The sequence below is a fragment of the Bufo gargarizans genome, chromosome 9 (assembly GCF_014858855.1).
Source record: "Bufo gargarizans isolate SCDJY-AF-19 chromosome 9, ASM1485885v1, whole genome shotgun sequence".
Taxonomy (NCBI): domain Eukaryota; kingdom Metazoa; phylum Chordata; class Amphibia; order Anura; family Bufonidae; genus Bufo; species Bufo gargarizans.
Window position 1 is genome coordinate 84,496,974 of NC_058088.1, and position 12,742 is coordinate 84,509,715.

Sequence of the window (12,742 nt, forward strand, 5' to 3'; positions counted from 1 at the left end):
CTACACATTAAGCAGCTCAGCCTCTATTCATTTCAGAATTCTGTCATTCATTTCTATGGGAAACCTTTTATTTTTAATCAAACATTTATGAAAATAAATCTGATTGACTCGAAAGATACACAGCACACCTCTCAGTGCTAAGCACCTAAAAGCAGCCTGTACGTTAAGCGGTTCATGCTGCATTAATAACGGACTTCTAACATTCATTTCTATGGGGACTTTTTTATGGGGAATAACAGTATAGTGCTTTTCAAGCACTAATAAAATAGAAAAATACGAGGAATAACATTTGCTTTTCAAGCACTATAATAAAATATAATAATATGCGGAATAACATTTGCTTTTCAAGCACTATAATAACATTTGCTTTTCAAGCACTATAATTAATAGGTCAGTGCGTGCTATCTGCAAAAAATTGTGGATAGGACACAGATGAAGAATATGGTCAAATGTATAAGGCCTAAAACGTCTCTCTAAGGATATATACATATATATTACATGCAGCAGATGCTTTGCAGAAATTTGTGTGGCTGAACAATCAGTTCTATGCAGTCCATCTGAACATAGGACGGATATTCAGTTAAATGTGTCACAGAACTTTCTGCAACCAAACTGCTGTGTGTGACTATACCCTTATACGAAATCCTAAAAGAACATACGAAATCTGTAAGTAAATACTTAAATCTTCTATTGCGCCATATGGTATAGGTATTACTGCTTTGCATTATTCACTAAAGGTCATTTGGGACTCATTTTGCTCCTATGGGACGCTCCACTCCCTCCTCCTTCCCATAACAGCTTCAGAATTGCAGCTCCAAAATACACCCCCCCTAGTCCTCTATAACACATAAGACATCCAGCCCTCAGCTATGACTCACTGCCCTCTAAAACAAAGCTAGAATATAGTTTGAGAAGGTTCTGCAGGACGCAGGACCCCCTCTCGTATTGGCGACATTGGTACACCCAGCAGCTGTTCCCAGTGTTGGCAGCCGGAATGCTCAAATTGTATTGATTTTTGGGATTGTTGAATACCTCGCTGACAGGAGCAGTAAGGAAGCAGCAGGGCTCAGAGGTAAGACTGGTCATAAACATGTTCTCAAAGTGTCATAAGGCGGTAGAATCTGCAGATGTAGAAGAGCTGAGTTTGTCAGATGATGTTGCACAATTGGTGTTATTTTACAGGGAACTGTAGGTACAAGGGGTAGGCTAAGCAGACCTTAGAAGTTGTAGCTCTGCTACATCTGGGTACACTACATTCTATATAAGCCAGATTTTAATTGCAGGGGCTTACTAACAGAATCAACATGTTGTTAAAAGCAATTTATTCAACGTGAAGAAAACAGAACGCCAGTTGTGCCGCGATTCCGGCCTTCACACACTATGCAGTAGCTGTCACATTTTTGGCAAGCATAAATGAATGTGAAGTATTGATTTACATCCACAAACCTGCAGGAGATGAAATGCGCTTCTATTGATTTAATAACCCTGGCAGGAATCCTTGTTTATGGAGGTTATGTAGTAATCATACAATGAGATTTCTTAAAGGGTCCCGTCCCACACATTTTTGGTTCTGTTGTTTTTTGTGACAAAAAGAACTGTCAACAAACTTGGTCATCGTTTGCTTAGCATTTCTGAGGTATTTCAGTACTTTATTTTGGGTGTTTTTTAAAGAGGTTGTCCAGGAATTTGATATTTATGGCTTATCCTCAGGATAGGTCATCAATATCAGCTTAATGGGGGTCTGACTCTTGGCACCCCCATCAATCAGCTGTTTGCAGAGGCCGCGGCACTCCGGTGATTGCTGCAGTCTCTTCACAGCCTACCAAGCATAGCGCCTTCCATTAGATAGTGACCATGCTTGGTATTGCCGCTCAACCCATTCAATTTAATGTACTGTGACGTCACTGGCCTGGGCAGAGGCTGCAATGCTCACCGAGTGCTGCTACCTTTTCAAACAGCTGATTAGCGGAGGTTTCGAGAGTCAGGCCCCCGCCATTAAAGGGACACCCCTTTAATGGTGTTTTTTGCATGCCTTTTTTTTTTTATAGAAAAGTACAGTATGTGACACCGCCTGACCCCCCTCCCATGATGTTAGTTTCTATAGAGAGCTGTATGGAAAAATCATTGATAAAACATGCCATGCAAAAATGCCAATAAAAAATGTCAACACACACTGCACATGCACAAAAAATGCCAGACTCTGTGGTTGACCCAAAAATGTCACCATAAGTGTAACTGCACATATTCAAGATTATGCACATTTGTTCGTGCAGATTTTCATATGACTGTATCTGTTGTGCATCTCATGTGTATTTTTTTACGTACGGAAACTGATTTACAGTGTAGATTTTTAAATCCTCTACATGTCAATTGTTTTTGCGTTTCCTCACCTCATATATATTGGCATTCCTCATAGACTTTAATGAGGTTGTTAACACAAACAGAAAATCCACAACAAAAAAAAAACACATAAAAAACACCATAACGCACCAAAACTGTGATAAATAGTGCAGATGTATGTGCCTTTTTTTATTTTATGCGGTGTTGATGTGGATTTCATGTGGAAATCCGCACTGTGTATGAAAAAAAAGGTTTCTTTCGGATAGGATGTCCAGTCCTCCCAAAGGATGCTTGTAGTGAAGGAAATTCTGCTCAGGCGCAAAATCACTGGTCAAGATGGTCTTAATGGTCAGATAAAATTCTTCTTTATTAGAAGATAGCGTACATACATAAAAACCGCGCGTTTCGGGGATAAACAATTCCCCTTCATCAGGTTTTCTATGACTGTGTATACAGAGATACCTGTCAATCACTGATAGGACCACTTCCTTGATTTCAGAGCCCAGATTGAGCAGGAATATAAAGCAAAAAGAAACATATTTCCCTAATAAACTATGTTTAAAAAAAATCTTAACATCCCTGTCCCTACACAATACTATAAATAAAGTCCCAGTTTAAGCTTCCACTGTCCTGGTAGGCGGCACAGCAGCGAAGACGTCTTGCTTTCTTCACAGCTTGACTTCTGTAGTGCTGTTCCATCACTGAGGAGACTGGCACAGGATCACATCACAGCATGCTTTTACTTTCTCTTTACCCAGGGCAGTTAATATTAGTAATTGATTAAAAATGAAGTAAATTTAGAAAAATAAGAAGTGCAGCAACATGGGAAAATTGAATTTGTAATTTTATATGAACACCTTGGTTGGTATATTTACCTTAGGGATAGTCTAGGAGTGAGTTAACAGGACCGTTTAGCTCTCTGTTCTTCTGATCCATCAGAAGAAGATAGAGAGAAAAACAGGATCCTGAAAAAAAACGGATCTCAGGCGGAAATAGCTCAAACGGATGCCAACTGATGGAACAGAATCCGTTTTTTTTTTACAGGATCCTGTTTTTAGTTATTTTTTTGGTTCATCTGACAGATCAGAAGAAAGGAAAATGAAACGGTGATGTGAACTCTCCCCGATCCTAATGTGAAAAGAAGAAGACCGGCACTCGCTGATAAATAGCAGAAACAGAACAGCAACAATGATTTGAGTACCAAGTTTTATCAGAATACATAGAGTACTCCAAGGTGATACCAGTGAAAGGAATGGACACGCTCAAGCCCTCTTCGCCCTCAGTTGGCTCAAGCCTTTAGGCCTCTTTCCCACGAACGTAAGGGCTCCATGCCCGTGCTGTTACGGTGGTTCCGCAATGCACATGTCACCAGCCGTGTGCATTCCGCATCACGTATGCGGACCCATTCACTTGATCCGCATGCGGCTGCCCCGCGGTCGATGCACGTGCATTACAGACTGCAATTTGCGGCCCACAGCACGGGCACGGAGCCCTTACATTCATGTGTAAGAGGCCTTACTGTAATCCTTGCCATACCACAATAACAGTTTTTTTTCATCTTCAGTTGATAACGCATGGTTCCTGGTAACCAGATTCTAGAAACTGAGTGCTACAGCTACAGACAATGGGGCAGATTTGCTATTGAAAATGCAACAGTTTTTGGTGCAATTTGCACCAAAAAAGTGACGTGCATGCTTTGTAACATATTTATCAACTGCTTTACACACTTCTGATCTTTTCCGCCTCGTCCAATAAGGGGCATGGCTTAGTGGAAAGGTAACTTGACTTCACAAGAAAGGGGCGTGGCTTAAATGTGCCTTCGTGTGCAAAAAAATGCATCAAATTTTGGTACATTTTTGGAGTAAAACTCTGCCAACTTATAGGTGGTGTATGCTTACACTAGACAGTCTACAGATGCACCAGATTTATCAGCCATCGTCAGTCCCTAGGATAAATCCGACTTTACATTGTCTTACTGTTAGACAGTATTAGACTCCCACTGCCTCCCCAGGCCTCATTCACATCTCCGTTTGTGGATCCGGCAGGCTGCCCCTGCACAGTACGATCTCACGGACACATCATTGCCAGATCCTCTACTTCACTGCCTGATCCCATTGATGGCATTTTTCATTTTCATTTAAAAAAAAAATAACAAAGCAAAAACCATTAAAGTTTTTGTTACATTCTTACTATGGGATATCATAAAAGAGTATTTGGTATCCCTGTAATCATAATAAGCCATACAATCAAGTAAACTCATTATTTATGGTGATTGGTACATGGCGCAATTTTTTGTCCCTTCATTTCAGTAATATACTATTTTTTTAGTTATGCATGTGAATAAAATAGCTTTTTAAGCGCAGAAAATTCAGCCATTCCAACTGAGCAGGTTTGTAGTGTAATGGTAACTCTTATGTTTGCAATACAGGAGATCTGATGGGTCCTGATGAAGACCTGTTAAATAACTTCTTTAGTAAAAGTCTATGTGCTGGAAGGGGGCCCCTCGCCGTGAGTCTTGCGCTGGGTTGTGTACACAGGGCACGGGTCACATATGGCAATTACTCTGGAGGAGTCAAAATGCATTCAGAACTTCATCCTCTGATTTATATAATGTAGTAAGATTCAATGCTGGTGGGATTTTTATTTTTTTGTGTGTATAACTGGAAAAGCCCTTTAAAGCGGTTGTCAGACACAGTTTAAAAAAAACACCCCAAGCCAGCAATTGCTATAAAATAATGTATACCCATTTCATCCATCCCTGCTCCGATCTTCCTCCCGCTGCAACAATGACATGCCTGTATGCACCAGACACATCACTGCAGCCAATAACAGGCCTCAGTGGTATACAACATGAAACTGCTGAGGCCAGTGGGTGGCTGCAGTGGTCATATGAAGTATATGGGCATGTCATACAGCCAAGCATACATAGCCCAGCAGGTGGACAAGAGCGGCAATGCTGAAAGTTCCCAGGAATGAAATGGGTGAGTAGTGTACATTCTTTAATTATTTTCTGACAATTGTCAATAATCCTTTTGAATGAATAGTAGATCAATCAACATATTCCACTGTATAATAGGTGCTTTCTGTATAGAAAACCATGCATAATGCGAAGCAGAGGAGCTTATGCTGTAGAAAGGTGCTCGCTGTCTGTGCTGTATGTTATGTCAGTACACAGAGAGTTCATCTATTCTCAAGCAGGATTTATAGTGCGGTATCATTCTTTAGAAATCTGCATTATATTGACTATGTTGGCATTTTTTTTTATTAGTATCATACGATCAAAATGTTGTTGTTAAAGAAATGCAAAACACAGAAAAGCCCAAAAATGAAATATCCCAGCTCAACCTCTTCCTCCTCCTTTCTTGTGATCCTATTTTTCTGATATTAAAATTAATACTGAGAAATATAGAAATAAATCTCTCTATGTCCACAAGATCAGCAATTCCACTCCTCGCAGGCTGCAAGACAACTGCCTGGAGCAGCAGCATATCCCCTCTGAAGTAGAACAGAGAAATCATTAAAGGGGTTGTCTCATCATGGACAATGGGGGCATATCGCTAGGATATGCCCCCATTGTCTTATAGGTGTGGGTACCATCGCTGGGACCCGCACCTATATCGAGAACGAAGGAGGGCACGCTGTGCATGTGCTCTGGCTCAGCTATTTCCTCCGGCCCCATAGAAATGAATGGGAGTGGAGGCTGCGCATGTACAGTACGCTCCCATTCACTTCTATGGGGATCAGGCTTGGTGGTGGCTCCGTTCTCGATATAGGTGAGCGTCCGAGCAGTGGGACCCACACCTATAAGACATTGGGGGCATATCCTAGTGATATGCCCTCATTGTCCATGATGAGACAACCCCTTTAAGACTGACTCCTTTGCTAGGTCACCACCTTCAGTCGGCCACCAGCTGTTGCGTCAGGATCATGCAGAAAATGCTGCAGTCTGACAAGCAGTGATGGGCGTTTTATTTCTTGTTGATTTTAAGAAATCATTTTACCCATTGGCATAACCAGAACTGACTGGCCCCACAGCAATTTTTTGAATGACACCCCACCCCCCGCAGAAACCCCTTCCCCCTGTGTAACCCTCGCTCCTGCGGCTTGTCCAGATAGCTCTCTCACTTTGTTTCCTACATGTACTGTATATACTGTATGTCATGTCATTGTATATACTGCCACTGTATATAATGTCATTGTATAATACTGTTGAGGGGGCTCTGAAAATAAAATCTTTCAATCCTCTTCCCATAGCTGCCGCTTGCCCTGCTTCCACTATAACGAATCCCCTGCTTTAACCCTGAAAGAACCATTTTAAAACTATATGTTATGGGCAGCAACCAGTTAACGCTTCATGATGTACATCTTGCCATGGTGATCTTATTGTCAGTGCACCTGCCAGATCAGCCCAGCTACTGCTGCAAAAGCTGGGATCAGAGAGAACTCCAATCCCAGCAGTCTAACCCTTTAAATAGCAACCACTGCATCTAATTGTGGGGTTTTGCTCTGGTAAACAGGCTAGCGGACTCAGTATAGAGGCAATCACAAAGTCTTTAACTTAAATAGTTTGGCTTTTATTCACACATAAGGAAAAACAAAAATGACCGTTCACAGTCTTAGTGTTTGTTCACAGCATGCAATGTCCATAGAACAAAAATCTTCACCTGGTTAGCAGAGGATAAACCACACCCAGATGAGATTGCTGGCTGGGTTTTTTATATAGGCCAAAAAAGACCCGGCCTGGAGCGTGGGGAGCAGCCACCCACCCAGCACTTTGGCTACTCCCAGTAAGAGCCGGCCCGGATCGGCTTTACAGCCATACCAACAAAAAACAGTGTCAGTCAGCACTAGCTGCTACTGACACTTAAAACTACCGGCTCTTACCTCACCGCGGCCAGAAATCTCGGTGAAACATACCTTCCATCAATGACGGCCCCTTGCGCCTTCCTACATACCTCCCCCCATTGTTCAACCCTCAGGGGATGAACACCCACCAGTGTACCCAGGACAGGGCATCTGCATTTACCTGCCTGCCCTATGTTCCACGGAATACTTGAAGTTTTGTAAAGATAAGAACCATCTGGTGACCCGAGCATTCCTCTCTTTGGCCTGGCTCATCCACTTGAGAGGGGAGTGGTCGGTCACCAGACGGAACTTTCTTCCCAACAGATAATAGCGGAGAGACTCGAGTGCCCACTTGATGGCCAGGCACTCTCTCTCCCCTATACTGTACCTAGTCTCGGCTGGGGTAAGCTTCCGGCTCAGGAAAACAACAGGATGTTCCTCCCCATTGATGTCCTGAGAGAGTACAGCTCCGAGGCCTACTTCAGAGACATCGGTCTGTACCACAAACTCCCTCTTGAAGTCAGGCGTCACCAATACCGGGGACCCACACAGGACAGACTTCAAAGTTGGAGAAAGCCTTTTCCGCCTGCTTATTCCACTGAACCATCACTGACTTGCGTCCATTCAAAAGGCCTGTCAATGGTGCAGCAACTGTAGCAAAATTTGGGACAAACCTCATATAGTACCCCACCAAACCCAGGAACGACTTTACTTGCCGAGTAGTGACAGGTCGGGGCCAATTCCTAATTGCCTCAATTGTGTTCACCTGAGGTTTGATAGTTCCACACCCAATTATATACCCCAGGTACTTGGTCTCTTCTAACCCTATCGTGCACTTTTTTGGGTTAGCGGTTAAGCCAGACTTTCTAAGGGAGTCCACTACAGCCTGTAATTTAGGTAGGTGACTTTCCCAGTCGGTGCTGTGGATAACGATATCGTCCAGGTACGCCGAAGCGTACCGACAATGTGGACGGAGTACAATGTCCATTAGCCTTTGAAACGTGGCGGGAGCACCATGTAGACCAAAGGGTAATACCTTGTACTGATACAGCCCCTCTGGCATTATGAAAGCCTTTTTTTCCTTTGCAGTCTCCGTCAAGGGTACCTGTCAGTAGACTTTGGTGAGGTCCAACACAGAAAAATACTGGGCTTGGCCCAACTTCTCAATAAGCTTATTCACAGGCATGGGCTATGCATAAAACTTGGACACCTCATTCAGTTTGCTGAAGTCGTTACAGAACCGCAATGTCAAGTCTGGCTTGGGTATTAAGACTATCGGACTGGCCCATTCACTTTTTGACTCCTCGATGACACCTAGCTGGGAGCTTACTGTCTACGGTTGGTACCAGAATCAATACCAGATCACCCAGGTTAAAGGTCCGGACCCGAGCCTGCCGATTATAGATCCTACTCTGGACTCGCTGCGCTGCCTCCATATGCTCCCTAACCAGAGGTAATACTGTTTCCATCCGTCCTTGCATCTGGGTGACGTACTCAACAACACTTCTGTGCGATGTGGGTTGTTGTTCACACGCCTCTTTGGCCACGTCCAACAGACTGCGAGGGTGTCTGCCGTATAGCAGTTTCGAAGGGCAAGAACCTAGTAGAGGCCTGGGGCACCTCCCGCACTGCAAACACGAGACAGGGCAGAAGAAGGTCCCAGTCCCTCCCATCCTTAGAGACCACTCTTTTTAGCATATTTTTTAATGTTTTATTAAACCTCTCTACTAGGCCATCCGTTTGTGGATGATACACGGACGTCCGTAGCTGTTTTATGTGGAGCAACTTACAGAGTTCCCTCATGACCTTGGACATAAACAGGGTCCCCTGGTCAGTCAGAACCTCCTTAGGCAGACCCACGTGAGAAAAGATCTCCATTAACTCCTTAGCTATGAGTTTGGCTTATGTATGCCGCAGTGGCATCGCCTCTGGGTACCTAGTGGCGTAGTCGAGGACAACCAAGATATGTTGGTGTCCTCTAGCAGACTTCGGTACCGGGCCTTCAAGATCCATAGCGATTCACTCGAACAGGACCTCGATAATCGGGAGGGGTACCAGGGGACTACGGAAATATGGCTGGGGGCTCATCATCTGGCAGGTTAGGTAAGACTTACAATATTCTTCTACCTCTCTGAACACACTGGGCCAGTAAAACCGCTGTAGAATCCGGTCCTGCGTTTTTTGCATTCCCAGATGACCCCCGAGAACATGCTGGTGGGCTAACTGTAACACGAGTTTGCGATAAGCCTGGGGTACCACCAACTATTCGAAAGATTCACCTCGCAGCTGGTTTACTCAATACATCTCTTCATAAACCACAAAACAGGGAAACACCGACTCTGCCCCGGTTGTTGTGGTTTCCTGTCTATTATTAATACATTTTGCCAGGCTCGGGATAGGGTTGGGTCCCAATGTTGTGCAGTACCAAAATTATCCCCAGAGACATTGAGGTTGGCTACCTCCGGACCCAGAGGCAAGTCCTCCATGTCTCCCACCATCACACTTAGCGGAGTTGTCTCCCCCTCTTCCACCGAAGTGGCGGTCACCCCTACCACTGGCCCTTTGGACTCAGGTTCCCAGGGTTCTGGTCTCCCCCCTGAGCCGGGCCACTCTGCTAGGGTCACATCTGTCTCACGGGTATCGGTAACTATCGTGTCCAGCCATAGTGCCTGGAAACCAGGGTAGTCTCTCCCAATGATTAGTTCATACAGTAATTTTGTGGCGATGTCCACCTCATAAGTCCACCTGCCGGCCACCATTGATATAGAATAGAGACCAGGGCGGTGGGATAGTCCTGTAAGTCCCCATGAATGCACGCAATGCCAGTATACTCGACGGGCCGCACCAGGGCAGCTCTTACCAGGGACACCAAGCTCTCTGAATCCAGCAGTGCCACGGCAAGAGTGTCCCCCACTTCCACCTGGCACAGGTGGCTATTGTCTACAGTCTCGGAGGTACCTGTGGCACACAGCTTCCTGGCATACAATGAGTGTCGGTAGCCATAGTTGGTATCCATGGGTTCAACCCTATGGGGACAGTCAGCCCTTATGTGTCCAGGCTCATGACACCGCCAGCAAACCCCCGGGGTTGGGTCTGCAGGGTATACGTCCCTGGCGGGCTTGGCTGGCACGGGCCGCTGGGTCTGAGGTGGAGATTTCTGGGGTTTGATTTGCCCCCTCCCAAAAGAACCCCCCTGTAAATTTCTGGTGGCCTCCACCAGGTCGACCATCTCTAAGGCATTACCAGAAGACGCCTGGCCGATACAGTACTGGAGAGGGTACGGCAAAGCCAACCAAAACACATCCACCATCAGATGGTCCAGCATAGTAGTGGGAGTCAATATGTCAGGCTGCAGCCACTTCTTCAACCGGTGTAGCAGGTCATAATATTGTGGTCTGGCGGGTTCAGCCGAGTTAAATTCCCACTGGGCACCCGCTAAGCCTGGACCCATACATTCACACCCAGTCTCGCCATGATCTCACCTTTTATGGTCGGGTAGTCGGCCGCTTGATCATCGGGGAGATCAAAAAACACTTGCTGGGGTCCAGACGTCAGGTACGGAGTGACGACCTCAGCCCACTGGTCTTGCGGTAGTTTATTCCTCACGGCCACCTTTTCGAACATCGGCAGATACAGTCAGGTCCATAAATATTGGGACATCGACACAATTGTAACATTTAATAGATTGATAGATTTAAAATTAAACGAACAAGATGTGCTTTAACTGCAGACTGTCAGCTTTAATTTGAGGGTATTTACATCCAAATCAGGTGAACGGTGTAGGAATTACAACAGTTTACATATGTGCCTTCCTCTTGTTAAGGAACCAAAAGTAATGGGACAGAATAATAATCATAAATCAAACTTTTACTTTTTCATACTTGGTTGCAAATCCTTTGCAGTCAATTACAGCCTGAAGTCTGGAATGCATAGACATCACCAGATGCTGGGTTTCATCCCTGGTGGTGCTCTGCCAGGCCTCTACTGCAACTGTCTTCAATTCCTGCTTGTTCTAGGGGCATTTTCCCTTCAGTTTTTTCTTCAGCAAGTGAAATGCATATTCAATCGGATTCAGGTCAGGTGATTGACTTGGCCATTAGCATAACATTCCACTTCTTTCTCTTAAAAAACTCTTTGGTTGCTTTTGCAGTATGTTTTGGGTCATTTTCCATATGCACTGTGAAGCGCCATCCAAAGCATTTGGCTGAATATGAGCAGATAATATTGCCTGAAACCAGGGGCGTACATAGAAATCACTGGGCCCCATAGCAAGCATCTGAATTGGGCCCCCTAACCCCACCCACTATCCACCCCTGGCCCGTCCCACCTCCTGTCCTGGCTCCTCCCATGCCACACCCCCATTAAAGAACCACTAATGCCCCCCAAAATGCCCGGGGGGAAGGAGTAGGAGAGCACACTGTCCACTATGAGCCCCCCAAACCCTTAATGCCCCCCAAAATGCTCAGGACAGTGTGCTTTCCTTCTACTCCTCTCCCCCCTGGCATTTTGGGGGGCATTAGGGGTTGAGGGGCTCATAGAGGACTCGGGGGGGGGGGGGAGGCTCATAGAGGACAGTGTGCTTTCCTCCTACTCTTCCCCGAACCTGGACATTTTGGGGTAATGGAGGCATTAGGGGGGCTCATAGAGGATTCAGGATTCGGGGGGGGCTCATACAGGAAAGAGTAGGAGGAAAGGCGGGACATCATATAAGGATTTCTTGGTCTGCGGGTATCTGTTACTTCTTTACAATGTGCCCCCCTTGCCTGTCACTGCAGGGAGCTCGGCCCATATGCTGCATGTAGTACGCCATTACCCATGTGGAGAGTTCATGTATTAACTGTGCTCTTCAGATTAAACCCTAGGCTCTAGTATTATATGACCAGATGGTTATATAATACTAGAGCCTAGGGTTTCATCTGAAGAGCACAGTTAATACATGAACTCTCCACATGGGTAATGGCGTACTACATGCAGCATATGGGCCGAGCTCCCTGCAGTGACAGGCAAGGGGGGCACATTGTAAAGAAGTAACAGATATCACCCTGCCCCCCAGAGATTTGTAAACTAACACGGGCCTCAGGCAGCGTAATATATAATATAGTCATAGTCAGAGTTGGCCAGGCCAGGCACTGCTGCAGGGAGTGCAGCCGGCAGTGACACGGCAGGACGAACGAACGGTACTTGTTCTGAGTCTGAGTGACTTACTTCAGTCCAGCCAGCCAGAGACACAGCCGGTGCTTCAGAATCTTCCTCTTCGTCTTCTCAGCTCAGGCACTCTGGCGACGGCGAAGTTCAAGCCGATTTTCCCGCCCCCTTGCGCCACTGGCCAATCAGCAGCTGCCTCAACAGAGTTGCCTTGTGCTGATTGGCCAGCGGCTCGAGCGCTACATGCAGGCTGGCTTGATCCTGATTCCGCGTCAGCAGACTGTCAGGATCAGGTCAGGAGGAGGTCAGGTCAGGATCAGGTCAAACGGGGGGAGGGCGGCTTGGCGGCGATTGCGGAAGATGAATTGGGGCTGGAGAAAAGCAGCCGCATAGCCGGCTGCAGGTCATGAGT

General features: G+C 45.7%; 1 protein-coding gene across 3 annotated transcripts in view; it reads left to right on the top strand.

Annotated features, from left to right (window-relative positions):
* The first annotated feature begins 855 nt into the window (after window positions 1–855).
* The window catches only part of CAPN6 (calpain 6), a 154,347-nt gene continuing 142,460 nt past the window's right edge, over window positions 856–12,742 (top strand). For 2 of the 3 annotated variants that reach the window (XM_044268241.1, XM_044268243.1), the window contains exon 1: window positions 856–1,072. The gene's annotated coding sequence lies outside the window, so the exon portion shown is untranslated. Of the gene's footprint in view, window positions 1,073–3,422; window positions 3,575–12,742 lie in introns of all 3 variants that reach the window. The other variant, XM_044268242.1, reaches the window with a different exon arrangement.